This window comes from Denticeps clupeoides, chromosome 16 (genome assembly GCF_900700375.1).
Source record: "Denticeps clupeoides chromosome 16, fDenClu1.1, whole genome shotgun sequence".
In the NCBI taxonomy this organism is placed as follows: domain Eukaryota; kingdom Metazoa; phylum Chordata; class Actinopteri; order Clupeiformes; family Denticipitidae; genus Denticeps; species Denticeps clupeoides.
This window is the reverse complement of record NC_041722.1, coordinates 20,401,419-20,407,915: the sequence shown is the minus strand read 5'-3', so window position 1 is coordinate 20,407,915 and position 6,497 is coordinate 20,401,419.

The following is a 6,497-nucleotide window of genomic DNA, read 5'->3' as shown; positions in this document are numbered from 1 at the left end:
CGGGGACGACCAACTGCAGATGGCCAATTTGTCCCCGGCGCTGTGGACCTCCGAGGTGATCGGAGACGGGGGACCGCTCTGGAGGAGATGGATAACGGACGAAAACCCGTCCTGGCATGTAACAGGGTGGTGGGGTGTGGGTTTTTTTTTTTTTTTTTTATCTCCTCTCTAAATAAACCAGTTGGAGTCCTTGGGCTCTGTGTGTGTGTGTCTGTGTGTCTGTGTGTGTGTGTGTGTGTGTGTGTGTCTGTGTGTGTGTGTGTGTGTGTGTGTGTGTGTGTGTGTGTGTGTGTGTGTGTGGTGTGTGTGTGTTTGACACATTCTGCCTGACTTTGTGAAATATCAAGGTTCCCTGAGTCAGTGAGAACATGTTTTCTGCATCAGTTGTCAAGCTGGATTTGCATTCCCCCCCGTGACATTTCACCCCCCTCACCCCAGTCTCCGCCCACCGACGGCCCGAGGGGCGCGGCCTGCCACCGCCAATCTTTCTCGCGGTGGCGTGAGTCGGCCCCGGGCCCTTCGTGCCGGCAGCCGCCGCGCCACGGTCTGCTGCTTTAACGCCGTACCTCACCTGGTTAATGGCGTCTGCAGGAAACAGGCTCCGCCTCCACTGCCTTTTAAAGGTCAGCTGAACGCATCATTGGTCTCCATTTCTGTTCTTCGTTACTCTTTTTTTTTTTCTTCTCTAATCACCAACACCACTTGTGCCTCGTCCACACGAGGACGCTTTCCTCTAAAACGGGTCGACCGCGTCTGACCAAAACCTGCGCCCACACAGTGGTGGGGCAGCGGTGGCCTAGCGGTTAAGGAAGCGGCCCCGTAATCAGAAGGTTGCCGGTTCGAATCCCGATCCGCCAAGGTGCCACTGAGCAAAGCACCGTCCCCACACACTGCTCCCCGGCGCCTGTCATGGTGCCCACTGCTCACTCAGGGTGATGGGTTAAATGCAGAGGACAAATTTCACTGTGTGCACCGTGTGCTGTGCTGTATCACATGTGACAATCACTTCACTCTCTCTGACTCTCACACAGGAGTGTTTTCTGGAATTTTAACCTGTAGGTGGCGCTGTAACTCCCCGCCTTCCTTGTTTGGCGTCTAGTTCTTAACCGAGTTGTCTTTCATTAGAAATGTGAAGCGTAGACAGGTTTAACCACGAAGGTTTTATCCGCCACCGTTGTATGTAGGGCGCGTTTGGGGTTAAAGGTCAGTCCACATGGATCCACGGAAAATAGAAAATCGCTCTGGACGCCATTTTAGAAAAGAACCGTCCTGGGTCCATGTGGACGCAACTGGACCTTTAGCCTCGCGTCGAGTCCCAGCGGACGTGCCATCTGTCCCGGCCTCGTCCCGGCCTCGCCCGTAGGCCGTGCCGCCCCCGCTTCTGCTTCGTTGGCGGGGCGGGGGGGGGGTAATTATGGGCTGGAACCTGGATCTCCGTATGTCTGCTCGCGCCATCGCGCCGTTTTTATATAAGGCTTCGCAGAGCAGCTGGATGCGAACGTGCAAGATGGTGAGCACCAACGTATCATGTGAAGACTTTTTTTTTTTTTAATGCTCCCTGTTACCATGGTAATGAGTTGCCGTATGATTTCCCGCTCTGCATAAATGCATTCAGCGTATAACTTTGCATCTTGGTAACGGTGGTAGAAGCCACCAGCAGCACCTCCAGTCCGGTGACGTTCCCCGGCGGGCTCCTGACGCAGATTCGGTCTGAAAGTCGACTCGTAGCGAGCCGGTAGCGAGTCTGGGGGGGCCGTGGACTGTCGGCTTTGGACCTAGTCCTCCTCAAAGCTGGGGGGACGGGTGTCTGAATTCACACACACGGGTGTTGGCGTCGGCCTGCGCGCATGTGATGTAACCGGGGACCCTGCACCGTGACGCGCAGCCACCAGAAGCGCAGTCGCGGCAATTAGCGTGATGCGCTCTGGCAACTGGCATGCAGGGCCACGTACGCGACGGGCCCCCCGGAAAAGCAGCCGTCTTTTACGGTTTTATAACATCTGACCGGCTCTCCCGTCACTGGCGTCCGTCCCAGGCTGATCATTATCTCCGGCGCAACTGCTCATTACCCGTTCCCTTCACCGCTTTTACTCTGTTATCTCCGTTAGCAAGCCGGCGTCTTGGTGGCCGCCACCGCGCGTGCGTGTCCATTAGCTCGCGTTCTCGGCCTGAACTCGCACGTTCCGACTCCTCACCCCTCACTTTTTTTTAGCTTCTCTCTTCCTCCCTTCTGCGCTATGACGCGCCGCTTTGTTAGCACCACCAAGATGTCTCAAGACGTTACCAGATAACACCTCCTCGGCCGGCTGTCTTTTAATGTCAATCGGGGCTAATTACGACGGTGCCCTGCAGCAGGTTGCCCGGCTGGGACAATTAGAGTCATGCTGAGCCACTCTGAGATCCAGGGACGAAGACATCATCTTTGCGAGTGGCTTTGGACGGTGGAACGTGCGGAAGTCATGTTTACGATCAGGTCGAGACCGAGACCTTGGCTGAAATGGATGTGGGTGCCATGCTGGTTCCGTGCAGAAGAAAAATGGAGACTCCTCTGTGTAGGCGAGGTCAAGTGCGCCACATGCGCGCCACTCGCTGGCTGCGCCGGTGTTCCTGAAGGTTGCGCAATCGGGAGTCCGTCACCGGGACTGGCATCAATCATGCGTGCGCGGAGCAGAGTGACGGCACGCGGGCGTTTGACGGATGTGCCATCCAGACCCTCCCGGCCTCGGCCGTGAGTGGAGGAGACCTGATCCGCCGTGGCAGCTTTGGGACAAATCTGGCCGGGTCCCCGTCACGCTGGTGGGCGGACATTTGGTTTTGCTCGTGTTCAGGTGCGGGAAGGATGCTGAATTTCCAGCGTGCATCATCCCCCAACCCAGGCTAAGGACCACGCCATTGTCCTCCTCTTTTCAAGGATGCTACACACTGCAATGGCAAGACCCTTAACCGTGAGTGTCTCCAGGGGGACTGTCCCTCTAATGAAATCTACTGATTTTAAGGCGCTCTGGATAAAACGACCTTCCATGGAGCCATTCTAGAGAGATGTGTGAATGAGGATGGCGTGTCATTTACGTTTAAAAAAGGGACAAGACCGGTGGTGACGGTGTCCAGGTCTGGAGATCGCGAGTGTTGGGACATGCGGCTGAGTCCAGAGATGTCCTGCAAAGAGCCCGTGACCAGATTGGTTTTGATGGCTGTCCTTCCCTTAAACACCAAACAGCAACTGTGGTGTCAGAACTCGACCCCAGGGTTCCAGTTGGCAGCAATGAATTGTGGGGGGTCCATGTTTGTGTCCCTCTGCAAATGGAGGACGTAGCAGATGTTTTAACGTGACTAGGCACGCTGCTCATAGACGTCCGTCCGCTTTATGTTCACATGGCCGCTGACGTGCATGGTACCTACGCATCTCTTCACCTCGCGTCATCTTCGTTTCCTGGTGACGTACCGACGAGTGTGTCGTGTCCCCCGTGTGACTGGTCATGTGGTGTGGCAGCCAGTGACCGGTGCGCAAACACAGTGTTCCCGAGCGCTGCAACGCTAACACCTCCGGGCAGCTTGTCACTTGAACGTAGGGGTTTGATGGCCCCTGACTTCATTTGAAGATGCGTCTCCACGCTGGTGCTCGTATAAAGGCGCCGGATTAGTCACTCTGGTGATGCAGGAGGTCCGTGGAACGGCCCGTTGGTCCTCCATTTCACCCTCCCGGCCGTCCTTAACCCCGTCAAAGGCCACATGCTCACCACACGAGCGTGGTTAGAAGAAAAGGGAAGTGATTGTCACTTGTGATACACAACAGCACAGCACAGAGTGCACACAGTGAAATGTGTCCTCTGCATTTAACCCAACACCCTGAGTGAGCAGTGGGCAGCCATGACAGGCGCCCGGGGAGCAGTGTGTGGTGACGGTGCTTTGCTCAGTGGGACCTTGGCGGATCGGGACACGAACCGGCAACCTTCTGAGTACGGCGCCGCTTCCTTAACCGCTAGGCCACCGCCGCCCCATCACATTGTGAAAACTGAAATGCTAACGGTTAAATCCCTCCACATTTCGTCAAGCACGTGGTACTTGGTATCAGGCTGGTGTTCGTTAAATCCTCCAAACCCCCCACGCTGTGGAGACGGGCTCTCGTCAGGGCTTAGCATTTTTTATACACGCTGAGCGAAGACGTGCCGGGTCGCCCCGGAAGCCTGGCGGGGTTACTGCCGTCGCGCCGGCTCCAGACGTGGAGTCATGCTCTGCTTGTCCCCGATCGCCGAGGCGCTTTACGTAAGTCGGGGGGAGTCGGGGGCCGGAGCGATTCGCTCCGAGGAGGTGAAGAGGACAGAGGGTCAGATGACCCCGGTTCATCTCCATAGACCTCCACCCGTGCATTATATCTCCTGGACTTTCCAGCTTTCTGGCTCCAGCACCACCTCGGCCCCCTCCCTCCGTCCCTCCGTCCCTCCCGCCTCTCTCGCTGCCGATTGTTTGCGAGAAGTCGGTGGAAAGAGAATTTTCCGGCTATCGCATCCCATTTAGCCGCGGCCGGCACTAAGTCATTGTGCTGCGCGGCTTCTCCCAGGGCCGCCGAGCCGGTACGGACCGGTCCGTCCCTCTGAATTACGTAACGCACCTCGTGCTCCAACCTCGCAGGTAACGCTTTTTCTTTACTCCGTCTTACATTTACGGCATTTACCAGACGTCCTTATCCAGAGCGACTTACAATCAGTAGTGACAGGGACAGTCCCCCCCTGGAGACACTCAGGGTTAAGTGTCCTGCTCAGGGACACAATGGTAGTAAGTGGGATTTGAACCTGGTTCACAGGCGAGTGTCTTACCCACTAGGCTACTACCACCGTCTTCCGCTCCACTCGTCCCCGTTACATTGTGGATTGTCCCCGCACCCCGAGAAGGTCCCCCGCTCGGCCGCATGCGAGAAGCTGGAGACGAAGCCTCGGCCCGTGGTTCAGAGGGGCGGCGTGGGGACAGATCGGGCCGCGGGACCCCGGCCCCACAGCGGCTTGGTGACACACAAACGCAGAAAGCAGGCCACGCTGTGGGAGGGACAGATGTGTCCGCAGTCAGGCGCACGCTGCCGCGCCTCTCTGTGCGGGGTGTGCACCCATGCGTGGGGGTTATATAAGGAGGTTGTGCGCGTGTGTAAATGTGTATTTTGATGTGAAAATTGAACTCCCATCTGCCAGTTTCCTAAAATGTCCCTGAGCGTTCGATATTAAATCGGTCCCGCTTCTAATTAATAACGCATACTTTTTATTGACGGCTGTGATTCATATTAAACCACCTTCTCCCCCGGGGAGAAAATAAACACGCTAATAATCTAATTACACCGGGCAGTTGTTCCCCGAATTCTTCTTCTGAATGGTCCCGGTCTGGATCCCCCCGACTTGATCGTAAACATGACTTCCGTACGTTCCACCGTCCAAAGTGACTCGCAAAGATGATGTCTTCGTCCCTGGATCTAGCTGAAGATCCTGCAATGACCTCTGGCAGTAATATTACGCAGCTAACCCCCAACTCCAGCTAGCTCGTGGTCCTATTTTCTGGTTTAGCACGTTTCAGTGGGGGCCTGGCGGGTAGGGAAGCGGCCCCGTAATCAGAAGGTTGCCGGTTCGAATCCTGACCGAGGTGCCACTGCTCATCGAGGGTGACGGTTGAAAGCAGAGAACTCGTTTCGTTGTGTGCGGCGTGTGCTGCGCTGCAGTGTTTCGCAGTGACAGTCACTCCTCTGTTCACCCAGTAAACTGGAACCTGCCACCGCGCTGTAGCGGCATTTCGAATGAGGGTGGTGGGGTCAGGCCGTCTCCGCCCCTGAGACGTGGGAAGTGGTGTAAATGTGGAGTTAATTGCAGCCTTCTAGCAGGGCGCCGCGCTCGAGTACAGTTCCTCGCGGTGTAGGTGTCACGCGGGGCCTGTCCGGGCGTCTGTCAGAAGGGACGCTTATTAGGCGCTTTGGTGCCATGTGTGAACGACTCGGCCGAGAATAGACGCGATCTGAGGACGAGATGGAGCATCTCCGATTGGAACAAAGGACACTGCTGCGGGGTGCAGTCCTTCCTCCTCGCCCGCATTCACAAAGTTGGGAATCGATTTTCTGGAGACTGGGAGGACTTTGAAGTGCAAAAGGGATTTGCAAGTCCCCGGCCACGCCGGCCACGCCGATCCGACTCTGCTCCTTATCTTCTTCCATTTGACAGGCTTCCTTGTTTTCTGCTGTTCCTCGACCGACATGTCCCACCTTCTACCCACAGACACCTACAATGACGCTGGCACTGCTGACATATTCCCAGTCCCCTGCCATGTGCCACCAGCGTCACCTCACCTGTCCTGAAATGATGATGATGATGATGATGATGATGATGATGATTATTATCGGGAACTTTTATGTCGGGACACTTCCAGCCAGGGCTCCACGGCGAGTCACGTGACTGGGATTGGGCGGAGGGAGGGAGGGAGGGAGGGAGGCTGAGGACGGACGGGATTGGACGGGAGCGTCCAGCAAA